General features: G+C 52.6%; 1 protein-coding gene across 7 annotated transcripts in view; it reads right to left on the bottom strand.

Moving 5' to 3' along the window:
• LOC146811566 (telomerase protein component 1-like) overlaps window positions 1-15,434 on the bottom strand; it is a 1,575,504-nt gene that overhangs the window by 110,339 nt on the left and 1,449,731 nt on the right. The window lies entirely within an intron of this gene.

Consider the following 15,434-nt stretch of genomic DNA (forward strand, 5'->3'; position numbering starts at 1 on the left):
ACAACATAAGTCCGTAAGACTACAGCTCCCATGAATCACAGTCCCATCCAAGCGTAGTCCTTCCTCAGTGTCAGCCTCTAGTAGAAGGTCTGCTACATCCGTTGTCCCTCCTCGTTCTTCGCGCGAACGCCTCAAGGTTATTGGTCTTGTTTGGAACCATCATTCCCTGAAAGCAAAGCCCAAGACGTAAAGACCCTGAAACTGCACAACTCATCACCACACCATTTTGAAGCAAAGATTAAACATGCCAACAACATGTAGTGTAACAAAACATCTTACTTACTGCCATACGGGAGGGTTCGCACAGATTGTGCCAAGGGAGGGATAATCCTCGCCTCCGTGTCCTTAATAGAATTGAAACTTACCGTTACTATGCTAGGCAAATTTCGATTCTATGGCAGGACCGGAGGCTCCGATTATGCTAGTTCAAAGCTTACTTACCACCAAATGTGCTAAGTCCACCACCGGTTTAAAATAAAACCGTTTAAAAGTCGAATCTGAAGACCAGTCCGCAGCTCGCATTAAATTCCTCCAAGCGAGCTCCCAGAGAGAACGCTTTCGACGCAATTGCTCCTCTGGCAGAATGAGCACCAAATTGTTTTGTGTCTATCCCCGCCTCTTGCATGACCCACCGCACCCACCTTGCAACGGTGGGGGAGGAGACTGCGTTGTGCGGTTTTCTTAATGCAATGAGAAGCTGTCTCTCGCCCGGAGGGCGTAACTCAGAGGTTATATCTTCATAAGCCTTCAGACCATGTACGACACAAAGTTTGGGCACATCCACAAAGGCCGGAAACGATATTGACCTTGAAGCTGACTTTGTTCTGCGGCCAATCGTAAAAGTCACGCCATCCGGAGAAAACACTCGCGCCGAAATGTCCAGCGCACGCACATCCGAGACCCTGCGACAAGAGACTAGACATAGCAGCATGGCTAGCTTCACCGAGATCTCCTTCAAAGACAGGTACTTATTTGACTGCCAAGACAAGAACAAATTAAGAACCACATTGACATCCCATAAAACGGAGTAATGAGGTTCCGGGGGCAAAGAGACACGAATTCCCCTCAAAAGACGACAGACAAAAGGGTGTTCACCCACCGGCACACCCTCTATAAGACAATGGGCCGCCGAGATAGCCGAGCGCATTGCGTTAATGGTTCGATATGCCAGGCCGTCCGTCGCCATTTCGGCCAAGAAATTTAGAATGGGAACAATGCCCGCGACCACAGGATCCAAACCCCGAAGACACCAACAAAACTACTTCGTCCAGGCGGACCGATAGCGTTTGGAGGTGCTTGCAGCCCAGGCTTTTGATGTGAGGTTCTCAGCCGGTCCCGAAAGGCCTGGGAGCGACCAGCGTCGCCGGAAAGCCGCCATGCCATCAGGAGGAGAGAACACTGAGCGATCAGGTTGTGTTGTTCCCCGTTCGGATTCAGAAGAAGATGAGGAAACAGGGGGAGTGGGATTGGAAAATCCCAAGAAAGTTCCAGAAGAACTGGAAACCATACTTGGTACCTCCAAAACGGCGTCACCACGACCATCTCCGCTTTCTACCGGCGAGCCTGCGCCGCCAACCTCACAATCATGGAGAACGGAGGAAACGCATAACTCTGTTCCTGACTCCACTCCTGCAGGAAAGCATTCGTTGCCTGCGCCAGAGGGTCCGGCCTCCAACTGAAAAACCTCGGAAGTTGATGGTCCAGACGGGACGCAAACAGATCCACCGAGAAAGAGCCCCAAAGGGTGGCTAACCACTGAAAAACCTGAACGTTCAGCTTCCATTGGCTGGAATCCCGCAAATGCCGCGAGTGCCAGTCCACTACCTGATTGGCCTGACCTGGCAGATACTCTGCAGTTACGGATATGTGATGATTCAGACAATAACCCCAAAAGTCTTTCGCTAGGTTCGCCAGAGCTTGCGACCGAGGGCCTCCCAGGCGGTTGATGTAACGAACCGCGGAGACATTGTCCATTCTCAAAAGGACGCACGAGCGAACCCTGTCTCTGGTCCAACACTGGATCGCGAACGATCCTGCCAGAAGCTCCAAACAATTGATATGGAGCTCCTGCTCTTCTAATGACCAAGCGCCGCCAGTAGAGAAGTCGCCGCAGCGAGCGCCCCACCCCGACCTGCTGGCGTCGGACTCTATCACCATGTCGGGAGCGGCTCCGAAAATGGCTCTGCCATTCCAGGCATCCATATGGGCGAGCCACCAGGACATTTCCTCTTTGGCCTCCGCCGACAGAGAAACCTTCTGGTCGTACGACACGCCCCTCCGAAGATGATGTGCCTTGAGGCGCTGTAGCGCACGATAGTGCAGGGGACCCGGAAAGATTGCCTGGATGGACGAGGAGAGAAGACCCACCACCCGGTCAATCTGACTGAGGGAGGTGTGGGACTTGGAGATAGTCTGTCGTAACAGGTGCCGAATCTTAGCCAACTTCCGCTGGGGAAGGCTCAAAGACGCGTGAACCGAATCTACCACGAACCCCAGGAAGACTATATTTTGAGTCGGGTGTAAGATCGACTTGTCCCCGTTGATGATGAAGCCCAAGCTTTGCAAGAGTGAAATCGCCTGACGCAGGTGAGAAAGTAACCTCTGCGGACATTGTGCCATGAGAAGGATATCGTCCAGATATACGATCATCCGCACCCCTTGGCTTCGCAGAAACTCCACTGCCGGATGGAGTACCTTCGTGAAGCACCAGGGTGCCGAGGACAGCCCGAACGGAAGGACGGTAAACTCGTACACGTGTTGTCTCCACTGAAACTGCAGAAAACGGCGATGAGGAGGGTGGATCGGGACAACCAGATACGAGTCTTTTAGATCCAAGCGGGCCATCCAGTCCCCCTGAAGGAGCACATCCCGAAGGAGGTGGATCCCCTCCATCTTGAAATGGCGATATATCAGCCAGCCATTGAACTCCTTCAGATTGATGACCGGCCTCCACCCCCCATCTGTCTTCTCCACAAGGAAGATATTACTCAAGAAGCCCTGGGGATGCAAAGTCGACCGACAGATTGCCCCTTTGCGGAGTAGAGCGGAAACTTCCTCGCCTAGAAGACCGGCATCGGACGCGAAAAAACTTATAGGATGCTGAAGGCCTGCCTGGCGGGGTGAATCGTAAAACTCTATGTGGAAACCCTGAATGGTCTGCAGAACCCAGGCATCGCTCGTGATGGCTCCCCAGGCCTCCCTGAAGTGCGCTAGCCGGCCCCCAATACGAACTTGGGAAGGGGGAATTAGACTTACCACCACTTGCGGATCCTCCGGCGGTGTTCTTGTAGCCTCCGCGTCCCCGGAATTTCTGGCCTCTGGTCGGGTAGAAGTTGGTAAAATTGGCGGAAGTGTTATATTAACCTTGTCCGGAGCCTTGTCCCCTACCAGGGTTCTGCTGTCCGCCACGGCCGGTCACGCGGCCCCTGCCACGACCGGCCCCGCCGGAAAAACGAGACTGAAAGACCCGCTTAATATTGGACTGGGCCTTGTCCAAACTCGTGAAGGTGGCCACAAACTTGGCCAATTCCTTCACAAAAGGCTCGCCAAAAAGCCCGCCTTCTGCGACCGCTCCTGCCTCGGACGAAGCCAAGTTGCCGAGCTGGGGGTCCAACTTAATCAGGAATGAACGCCGACGTTCAGTCGAGAGGGCACAATTGGCATTGCCCAGAAAGACCACCGCCCGCTGTGCCCAGTTCGAAAGGACGTCGGGAGAAATGGAGGAACCTGTCGCCTTGGCCTCCTCGGCCATATCTAAAATCTTTGTCAAAGGTCCTATCACGTCAAGGAGCTTATCCTGACAGGAGCGCCAGGAACGGTCTATGCCTTTACGGGGGTCCTTCATACACTTGGCCAGGAAGGTGGCCATCTTTGAATCCAACTCCGGTGTATGGGCCACCTTCCCGTCCAACGACGGCCTAGGGCATTCCGCCCTCAGACAACCTCTAGCCTCCTTCTCTAAGGGTTTCCGGAGGCGACTCGCTACAAACTTTGCCACCTTGTCACCGGGTGCCCAGGCCGCTGACCGCGGATGAATGATGTCATCCGGGTTCAGCATGCCCGAGGCATCCTGCGGTAACTCCGCGACAGAGTCGGTAGGGCGCCAAGACCGTGAGGACCCTTCCTCCTCGTCCGAATCCGCCGGCGAACCTGCGTCCGGGGAATCCGGGACTACGGACCCTGCAGGAGCTGGGACCGGGGATTGCGCTGGGGGCGACAGGGGCGCCTTTGCGAGAAACGCGCGCTTGAGACGGTCAAAAGCGTCCCTGTCTACCCCCCGCGGCTCCCCGGAGCTTCCCTCCATGCGTCCGGGGAAGGGGAATCCGGGACTACGGAGCCTGCAGGAGCTCGGACCGGGGATTGCGCTGGGGGCGACAGGGGCGCCTTTGCGAGAAACGCGCGCTTGAGACGGTCAAAAGCGTCCCTGTCTACCCCCCGCGGCTCCCCGGAGCTTCCCTCCATGCGACCCTTTTTAGGCACTGGCGGCCCCTCCTCCAGGGAAGGGGTAGAAGTTGGACCCTGTGAGTTTGCGTGGGAGAAAGCCAACTTCGCGCATTCCGCAATAATGCGGTTAGAGAGGCGCTCTTCCATAGGCCCCATCACATCATTCACACATCTGTATATGGACTCATCCACCGCCTCAAAAAACTGGTCGTCCAGGGGCAAGTACTGAACCTGCTCCTCCTCCACAAACTCTGAGTGGCTCATAGTTGCTAGGAATCACCACCTCGCAGACACAATCAGCGTCAAGCGTCCACTGCCCTAGTAGCCGGTGAGTCAATCACCACTTAACGTTAGGAAAGGGCAAGCCCCCCTTGGAGTATCAAGGTAGTTTTGTACCAGAGGGCAGGAACCCTTCGCTGGAATGTGTGCAGCCTGACAGACTGCTTAAAATCCCGGGCAGCCTAAAACACCGCAAATAGAGGCCGCACCCGCCTCACGCGCGCAGCCCCCACTAAGTGAAGGGGCCCAACCGCCACCCAGCGCGCCAAACGCTCCTGTGAGCGAAGTGCTTAACAGTTTGTGCCCTCAGGCAATCACCGCGGCAATGCCGCTATACAGACCCCCGCCGGGGCGTAAATTATTGTGTGCGGGATGAATACGGGTGTGGCGGTGCAGGGACAAGGCTCGCCGGTCCGATGGTCTCGCTTCGCGCTCCCTCAACCAAGGAGACGCGCTGCGGGACCAACGAGACGCGCGAGCTCCCCCTTGCGGCGGTAATTATCTACCGCAGAGATGGGGCAGCCGCGTAAGGAGCAAAGGCGCTCCCGCGGCAAAGGGGAATCTGTGAAGAAAAAACACAGGAAGAAACCCCGACAACGAGCCCGGCAAATGTTGATTGCTTTCTATTTTTTTGGCTGCTGTGGAAAAATATGTTTATTAAAGCGAAGAAGGGAAAAGCATAATCGGAGCTTCCGGTCCTGCCATAGAATCTATTGCGTTTGACGACTTAACAGATCGGCTATGGTGTTTTGGACTCCCGGGACATGTTGGGCTAGGAGAAAATTTTTCTGAAGTATAGCCCATCTCCATATGCTTTGTGCTAGTTGAGAGAGCTGCAGAGAATGTGTCCCGCCTTGTTTCTGTATGTAGTACATGGCTGTCATGTTGTCCGTGCGGACTAAGACAGCTTTGCCTGATATTTGCTTCTGGAATGCATTTAAGGCTAGGAATATGGCTAGTAACTCCAGGTGGTTGATGTGGAGTAACTTTTGTTGAGGAGTCCACCTGCCCTGCATGGTGTGATGTAAAAGGTGAGTTCCCCAGCTGGAGAGCGATGCATCCGCTTTCATGACAATCTGTGGAACTGGCTCTAGGAACGGTCACCCTTTGGAAAGGTTCTTGGTGTTCCACTACTGCAGAGAGCGAGGAGTGTGACCTTCTACCAACACCAGATCTGTTAGCTGACCATTGAGCCTGGTTCCATTGGCGTGCTAAGCACTCTTGGAGTGGGCGCATCTGGAGTCTTGCGTGAGGCACTATAAATATGCAAGAGGCCATCGTCCCTATGAGCTGCATGAACACTCGAGCTGGAAGAGAGAATTGAGGCTGAAATATATGTAGGAGAGTTTGCATGCTGGCTACCCTGGCTGTATTGGGATATGCTAGCGCTTTTGAGGTGTCTATTGTGGCACCGAGGTACTGTTGTATGTGGGACGGTTGTAGATGAGACTTTGCGTGGTTTACTGTGAACCAAGTCGTGGAGTAGTTGGATAGTGGCGTGAGTGTGATGTGTGATGTACACACTGACTGTATGAGCTGGCTTTTATGAGCCAGTCGTCCAGATATGGGAAGACGTTAATGTGTTGTCTTCTTAAATGGGCTGCAACTACCGCTTGCTTGGTGAATACCCGTGGTGCTGTTGGGACTCCGAAAGGGAGTACTTTGAATTGATAGTGTTGCCTGTCCACTACAAACCTGAGATATTTCCTGTGAGCTGTGTGAATGGGAATATGGAAATAGGTGCCTTGAGATCTAGAGTAGCAAGGAAGTCGCCTTGTGAAAGAAGAGGAAGGACCTGCTGGAGTGTGACCATGTGGAAATGGTCTGAGTGTATGTACAGGTTTAGGGGTCTGAGGTCTAGAAAAGGTCTCAGAGAGCCGTCCTTCTTTGGTATGAGAAAATACAGGGAGTAAACTCCCGTGTTTTGTTGGTGCAGGGAAATTGGTTCCATTGCACTCTTTTGTAGGAGGGAGATCACCTCCTGCTTTAGCAGTGATAAATGTTCTGACGACCTTGGGCGCTGTTTGGGGTGGTATGTTTGAGGGGTTAGAAGTAAGTTCCAGACAGTAACCCGATTGAACTATTTGTCGCACCCACCTGTCTGTGGTGATGTTGATCCAGACAGGAAGGAACTGTTGTAGTCTTCCCCCGACCAGAGTGGAATGGTCCGGGGGAAAAAGAGGGAAGTCATTAGGTAGGGGTGGAGTCAGAGTGGGTGTTATTGGTCTTGCCTCTATCTTTGTTATTGTTGCCTCTGTAGCCTCCTCTCTGGTAAACATTGGAGAACGTAGACTGGGTGGGAGCCTTGTAAGAGGTGGAGGGGTTGTCTGAGGAGTAGCCTCTGGAGGTGCCCTTGTAAGGTGTGCGACAAAAGGAACGTCTGGGAGCTCGCGACTGCAAGGCTCTCATTGATTTAGCTGTGTCCGTATCCTTTTTCATCTTTTCAAGGGATGAATCTACATTAGGGCCAAATAGGTGTTCCTGATCAAATGGCTGGTTTAGGATGGAACTTTGTACTTCAGGTTTAAAACCCAAAATGCGTAGCCAAGAATGTCTATGCAGAAGAACACTTGTGTTTACTGCTCTGGAGGCGGTGTCTGCCACGTCGAGAGCGCAACGGATGGAGGTGTTGGTGATAAGTTTACCCTCCTGTATGAGGTCATTGGCCCTGGTTTTGTGTTTATATGGGAGGTGTTGCAATAGGGACTCTAGTTCATCATAGTGTGCCCTACCGTACCCGGCCAACAGAGCCTGAGTGTTGGCGATGCGCCATATGTTAGCCGCTTGTGACACCGTTCTTTTGCCAGAAGCGTCCAAGAGTTTAGACTCTGTCGGATGGTGCAGCATCACCTGATGTCTGAGAGTTGGCCCCCCCTTTAAGCATAGGTAGAATAGAAGTGGACCTTTGTATGGTGTCAAAAGTGTCCATTAGGAAATCCTCCTCTACGGGGTCTGTATGTAAGTCGACCCCGTGGTACTGGGCAGCTATGTGGACAAGCTGATTAAAGCCCATGATGTCCTCTGGAGAGGGAAGGCCTAGAGGGGTAGATATCATCCAGTGGAACATTAGGGACATCTGGCGTGTTGTAATCATCCCAGAGGTCAGGGAAAGAAGGTTGACTAGGATCCCCTAGTGGCACATCGTCCACACCCGCCCTGCGACATCAGAGGTGTCATCATCGTCTACTGGTGTAGGAGATGGTGTAGGAGAACGGTGTGGTGGGGGAGGCGGAGGAGGAGGTGGAGGAGGAGGTGGAGAAGGGACCCTGAGAGGAGATGTGGCAATGTCCCTCTTTTTAGGTGGTGGAGCCGGTGTAGGCGTATCTAGTGGTCTTTTCCTAGAACTAAGAGTCAGTTGACCAGTTTTAGGATCCTTTATCAGAGTCTTTTGTGTAGGGTTTGGTGTAAACAGCTCTTCTGATGGAGGCTGGTCTTTCGGCGCCGATCGTTTCGGTTCCGGAGGCTTTTTCAGCACCGGCTCTGGAGCGGTTCTGTGCTATTTTGGCTTGGAACCGTGCAGCTTTACAGTCTCTGTGGCCTGTGGAACGGGTTGTTTTTTCGGTTCCGAAGAATATAAGTCTGAACCTTTGGGGAGTGGCTTTTTGCTCGACTGTTTTTTCGGGGTCGACGAATTGGTGCTTGTGGATTTCGGTGCCGAGTGCTTGGATGTGGAAGCAGCGGTCAGCACGGAGGAGGAGGGCGGTTTCTTTTTCGGTGACTGTGTTTCGGTACCGACGGCAGGCTGACTCGAGCCCGAGTCGCCTGAAGGCTTAGTAGGCTTCTTTGCTGGGCCTGAGGGTGGGGCATGGGAAGCAGTCTCTCGGTGTGCACCTGGGCCCGAAGGTGAAGGTGTGACCGAAGCCTTTTTCGATGGTGTAGGGAGGAGGTCGGGGGCGACGTCTTTATTTACGACCCGCTGCACAGGAGTGATGTCTTTGACGTCGGAGTCATCGGCTTCGGAGGTGCTGATGAGGTCTTCTTCGGCCCGCTCTCGCTGTGGCATGTCGATGCCCTCTTGGAAGATGTCGTCGGGGATGGATGTCGATGAGCGAGCCATGGTTCTTCGAGCTCGCCAATCCCGAATGGCCTTCTTGGAGCAGAAAGAGGCACAAGCTGGACAGTCTCTGGCCTCGTGCTCCGGTGAAAGGCAGAGATTACACACCTCCTGCAGATCGCTGTGGGGAAACTTCGACCCACATTGAGGAAACTTCTTGAACGGCGTCCTTTCCATAAGCCAGATGCCAAGGCCCAGGTAGGCTCGAAGGCCTTCGTCGACGATCGAAATCGAGGACTTCGACTTGAAGAGATGCGCGACGACTAGGGTTCGCGATCGAGACAATACCGTAGAAATGGTGAAGGATTGCGCGTCGAAAGTGGAATCGGTAACGGTTCCGAACTGGAGCGCGACAAACACATCCGAGCCCAATGGCAGGAAAAAACAATCTGAGGATGGAGCCGATGCCCATGCGCACTATGATCCAAAGGAAGAGTCACCTATCTTGTGACTTCCAAAGACTTTCCAAGACAAAAGCAAGTGCAAACATCCGGGCCCAACACCAGATGGCGATCTATGCATAGGGTGTAATCTGCAGCTCATATGCCTCGAACACTATTTCTTATTCCTTTAACAATAATAAATTAACTAAGACGATATAGGTGCCAAAGTGTGTGTAGCTGATCTGTAATGCAAAAAGGTGTGGGGGGGCATAGGGGATCTTCAGAAATTCATGCCCAACTATTTGTTTGTTTATGGAGAAAAAGGGTAATAAGAGACCCAATCTCTAATGACCTATTCAACTGTTAGATTCTTCCTAAAACCAAACGCAGTCATCCTCATCTGTATCATCAATATTTTCAAGCTATAAACAAAAATGAGCATTATTGAATGTCTGAATCAGTACAATAATAAGGAGCTCATCATGATGGCGGGAGGATCGCCACATCCTCCCGCCACCAAATTGAGATTTACCCACCGCCAAATTATGATGGCAGTGGGAATCACAATGGTTCAGTGACGGACGGAAAGTACGTCCGCCATGGTTCCACAAGGCGGTCCTTTTCTGCCCGCTTAGCGGAACCCGTAACAAGGGCAACATTGCGGCGGTGCCGTGCAGGCACCGCCGTAGTGATGATAATATGCCCTTCCGCCTGTCTTTTTGCGGCAGGTATCCCGCCGCAAAAAGACAGGCGGAGACTGGCTTTGGGGGCCCGTTGTGGGTCCCCTCTGTGGGGGGGGAGTGGGGGGTGCACTGGGAGGGCACCCATGGTACCCCCTGCAGTTCCCTGCACCAAGTAGCAGGCACCGCGTGGTGCCTGCCACGTGGTGCAGGGAAATGCTGTGCATGCTCTTTTAACATTGTGGACGGTGCTGCAGCCAGCAGCACCGTCTGCAATGTTAAAAGGCCAGGATGCGCCCGCCAGTGTGGCGGGCGCATCCTAATTGCACTGGTGGGACCATCGCACGTCTGGCGGGCAGTCCCATCACCGTTATGATGGCGGGCAGACTGATGTCTGCCCGCCATCATAATGAGCCCCTAAATGCCAACACCATCCCAGGTAAAATGTTGTATCAAACCCCACCTCACAATGAAGTGGTGTAGCTATCATCGCTGACACTGGCGTAGAAAGCTGTGATACTGTGCAAAATCAATTAGTAATTTCAAAATGATGAATAAGACTTGTTGTTTAAATGAATAATATGCCACCAATTGGTCTGAAAGAACCCCCCCCCCCCACACAATCACTGGGGGGTAAAGAAGGTAAGATAGTTGCCTGATAGGACTCGTTAGTAACCTGGCACTGAAACAAGTTAGTCAGATGAGTTGAGTAACTATGTATCACTCCCTGTTATATTTCTTATCCATTTATAACAACGCCAAATTGGTATTCGATGTCTTTGAGAACTCTAAATTAAAAATTGCAAGTAACTAGGTTTGTAAGCCTATCTAGTTAGAGACGTGCATTTTGTTATACGATGCATGAACGTTTATTTACACTGCACACCAACTCCTGTATTTAAGTTCTGCCTGACAACAGTGAGAGAAGGTTATTGCAAGTCACAGAGCTATGTTTGTTTGTGCTCACGCATTTAAAATATTTTAAATAAAAGAAAGATTCTCCAAAATTTTAAATGTAACCTAACCGGTACCAGCAAGGTGAAATTATTGAAAGTCACAAGGCTTTGTTTGTTGATGCTCCGGCCGTCAACATAATTTGAATAAGAGAAAAGATTATCATAACTTACCCTTGTCCTTCACAAAATGAAATGTGGATTATGCTAACCTTTAAACTGTTAAGTCTCTGGATGTAAAAGCGCCAGCCACTTTGGTGGGAAAAAGGTATAAGGTGAATAGTGAAAATATCAATGCCATGCATATGTGCTCCAGAGATATTAGATGTTAGAAATTGGATTTTTGGTAGGCTAGGGCGTGGGCCAAAACCATGGAAAAAACCACCATTCTAGTCAGGATAAGGGAGTTACACGTCTAAAATAACCCCTGCTCACCCCCTTGGTAGCTTGGCACGAGCAGCCAGGCTTATCTTAGAGGCACCGCCTCTAAGAAGTGCATTTGCACATAACCAACAGTAATACAGTGTACGCACTACAAAAGGACACCACACCAGTTTAGAAAAATATCCAATATTTTTATATAATTAAAACAAGACCAAAAACGATAATTATCCACAATATTATACTTAAAAGTTCACAGTTCAAAAATACGTTGATTAAAAAGAGTTCCTTGAGTGGATAGCTCCGTCCGGGCTACCACGGCGTCGTGAACACACAAATCCAAAAACAGTTCTGGCTGACCGCGGGGTCGCAGATCAGCTACGGTGTCGGGAAGACCCGCAAACAGTACCTTTCAGAGATGCAGGGCGATGGGGCCCTTGAAGTCACTCACGTTGCAAGTCGAGCTCCTTTCTGATGGGATCAGGAGCGCTGGCGCCAACAGGCGGCGGGTGCTGCGGTGCGAAGGGCAGCAGCGCGGCACCCCCAGGTCGCGGTGCGAGCAGCGGCTCGGTGGCGGTGTCAGATGGCATCATCGATGAGACCAGGGTCGCGGTGCGAGACGGAGGCGGAGCTCGTCACAGTGCTAGCAGGTCACAGTGCAAGCAGCGGCGGCGTCGTTGCAGAAGCACTGTCGTCGGCTGACGAGCGGGAGTCGATGGCACCGGTGTCGGTGGGCAAAGGCTGCGGTGTGGGAGGAGGGCGGTGCGTCATGTAACTTACGAGCGGTGCCCCCGAACCACGGTGCAAGCAGCGGCGTCGATCTCGGCAGGAAGTGGCGGCGTTAGGAAGGCCATGGCATTGTCGTGTAGCGAGGCAGTGCAGAGTGCGGTGCCCACAGATCGCAGTGCGAGCAGCGGTTCGTGATGGCGTCAGCAGGTGTCGTCTGTGAGACCAGGGTCGCAGTGTGGCGTTGCGGCGGTGCCCTCTACCGTGCCAAAGCTTCGGCATGAAGGTAGGCGGTGCGGGGTGTGGTGCCCACAGGTCGCGGTGATGCCGATAAAAAACAGGGGAATCATTCTTTTCCAGAGTTCAGAGGTAGGAATCCAAAACTCTATACAAAACATGTAACCTCTGACACCATAGATCCAAATTTGTTTTAACTCCAAGAGGATTTTTTAATTATCCCTGGATTTTAACTTAATACATTAAAGCGTTTTCTGAAGACATTTTTCTCCAAGACATGTTAGCCCTATACAGGCCTAATTAGACAATTACCTTCTTGTCTAAGTTCTTATATAAAAGTATATACATAAAACATAATCAATACATGACTAACATATTTACAAATAGACAAACATGTATACAATTCTCAGACATAAGACATATTAGTACTATCGAGAAACTGGGATTGTGCGTTTCAACAAAAAAGTAGTTGTCATACTCCTTTCTAAGTAAAAATGCAGGGACTCCTCATTGATGTCCTTACAGTGCGTTATTATTGTATGCCTATAGGAGGACGCACCACAGTCTTAAATCTAGTTTAGGGCCACCCTTGCAATCTGCCGAAGCGAAGTGGAGGGGTGTGCTATAGTTCGCCGGAGCTCTCTGCGAATCTTGACAATCTTCCTGGGAGGGAGGCTTAGTGTCCGAGCCACCGAATTGATGGTGAACCCTAAGAAGGTCACTTGCCGTGAAGGAACCAGAAGGGACTTTTTGTCGTTGATGACAAACCCTAACCTCTGCAATAACTCCGTAGTCTCGCAGAGACGACTGGACAGCTGCTCTGGGCACTGCTCCAGCAACACGATGTCGTCCAAGTAGACGATGAGTCGCAAGCCCTTCCCTCGCAACGTCTCCACCACCGGCTTGAGGACCTTCGTGAAGCACCACGGTGCTGACGATAGGCCGAAGGGGAGGGTCGCGAACTCGTAGACCTGATCTCTCCACATGAACTGACGGAAACGGCGGTGGGGAGGGAACACCGGCACTGTCAGATACGCGTCCTTTAAGTCCAAGCGGACCATCCAATCCCCAGGCTGCAGCAAGTCGCGCAGCAGGTGGATCCCCTCCATCTTGAAATGGCGGTAAACCAGCCACTGGTTGAATACCTTGAGGTTTATGACGGGGCGCTGTCCGCCATCCGTCTTGTCCACCACAAAAATGTTGCTGAGGAAACCCCGCGGATGTAAAGGAGCAGGGGCTATCGCTCTTTTCCGCAAAAGATCCGCCACCTCCTTGTCCACGAGAGCGGCTTTGTTTTGTGCGAAAAACAGCGGTCGGGGCCGAACATCCTGCACAGGAGTCCCATAAAACTCTACCTGAAAACCCCTTACAGTCTGCAACACCCAGGCGTCTGAGGTAATAGTTCTCCAGTTGCTCTCGAAAAGAGCCAATCTGCCCCCCACCCCGAATTGCGACAGAGGAAAGGCACTCACCTGAACTGGCCAGCTGCTAACCTCGGCCCCTGCCTCCTCTGCCTCGGGAGCCCCGGCGGGACTGGAAGAACTCTTGACGTCCTGACTCTGCGGCCTTCTTTCCGCCTCTCTGCGGGCCTTGCGAGTAGAACTTGCCGGCCGAGCGGCCCCTGCCACGACCAGCGCTGACAAAAACACGCGGACGAAATACCTTCTTTATTGAAGTCTGTGCTCTATCCAATGACGTGAAAGTAGAGACGAATTTCGTCAACTCCTTAATAAAAGGCTCTCCGAACAAACCCCCATCTGCCACTGTGCCCACCTCAGAAGAGGCTAGGTCCCCCAGCTTGGGATCCACTTTGAGTAGAAAGGACCTGCACCTCTCAGTAGAGAGGGCGCAGTTTGCATTTCCCAAGAAAACAATCGCTCTTTGAGCCCAATTAGAAATGCGTTCAGGGGACAAGGCAGACCCCGAAGATTTAGCTTCCTCCGCTAACTCCAATATCTTCGTGAGGGGGCCAATGAGGTCCAGGAGCTTGTCCTGGCAATTCTTCCAGGACCTGTCGATACCCTTTTTGGGGTCTCTAATATACTTCTACAGAAAAGTCGCCATCTTCTGGTCGACCTCCGGAGTGATGGCCACCTTGCCCGGAAGGACCGGCCGGGGACACTCAGCCCTAAGGCAGGCTCTCACCTCCTTCTCCAAAGGTTTACGAAGCCGACTGGCTACGAATGCTGTCACCCTAGGGGATGGAAGCCAAGCGGATGAACAGGGATGTACCAGATCCTCAGGGACCAACATATCCGCGGGTCCCTCGGGTTGCGCAGAACGGTCTAGTGGGGGAACGCTAGAAAAACCTGAAGTAGATGGATCAGCTTCGTCCAGGGAGTCCTCCTCCGACTCCTCAACCTCGTCCGCAGTAAACTGCGACCCCTCTGGGGGCTCCGAGAACAAATCCTGTTCCAGACGCCGAGACTTAGCCAGAAACGCCATTTTTAGACGCTCAAACGCCCCTGGGACGGGCCCTTTGGCCAGCTTCCGCTTCTCAGCATGTTGGGGCTGCTCGGTCTGTAAAGCATGGGCATATTTCATAATGCGGCGCTCAAAAGGCCCCATTGCCGCTTCTACCGCCCTATAAATAGACGTATCAACCGCCTCACAAAACTCGGCATCCAAAGGAATGACCTGGAGGGTCTCTTCTTCGGCGTACTCTGCCTCCATTGTGCAGTAGGCACTTGTGCCCGCAAACTACAATTCCCGTGGAACCGGGTTAGGAATCAAGTAAGTAGTGCGCGAAGCGCTATTTTGTTCCGCCCAGCGGCTGGTCAGAAGAAGGGGCGACTCACCCTGTGCTCACCGGGTGTCTGAAGTCTGGGCCTGCCCCTTTCCACAGCAAGCGAGCTGACAAGGATGCCCTCTGCCCGCAATCGCCTCACGGCAAAGGTCTGACCCTAAAGGGTGTCCCGCTGTGGTATGCAAAGCCACTGAGGCCAATCAGTCAATATTCAACCGGGTACCTGGTGTCAAGGTCCCAGACTCTCCGCCGCAGTAAACAATGCCTAACGATCGCGGGCGCATTCAAACTCGCTGGTCCCCGCCACAGGAAGCGCTCCGGACCAGCGAGACGACAAATGCGCCCCCCACCGATGGCACCATGCGAGCGGGAAGAATGGGGCCGCGAGCGGAGCTCACCGAACGCTCCCGCGGCCCCTACATTACCAACTACAATCGCGCCGCAGCGCCAGAAACCACGAGACAGCCGTCTGACCGACCCGCAGCGTGTGTCCCCTCTACCGCGTCCGCCACATGAAAAAAGGCGGCACGAGAAGAAACACACGCGCGCGAG

Source organism: Triturus cristatus, chromosome 7 (genome assembly GCF_964204655.1).
Source record: "Triturus cristatus chromosome 7, aTriCri1.1, whole genome shotgun sequence".
In the NCBI taxonomy this organism is placed as follows: domain Eukaryota; kingdom Metazoa; phylum Chordata; class Amphibia; order Caudata; family Salamandridae; genus Triturus; species Triturus cristatus.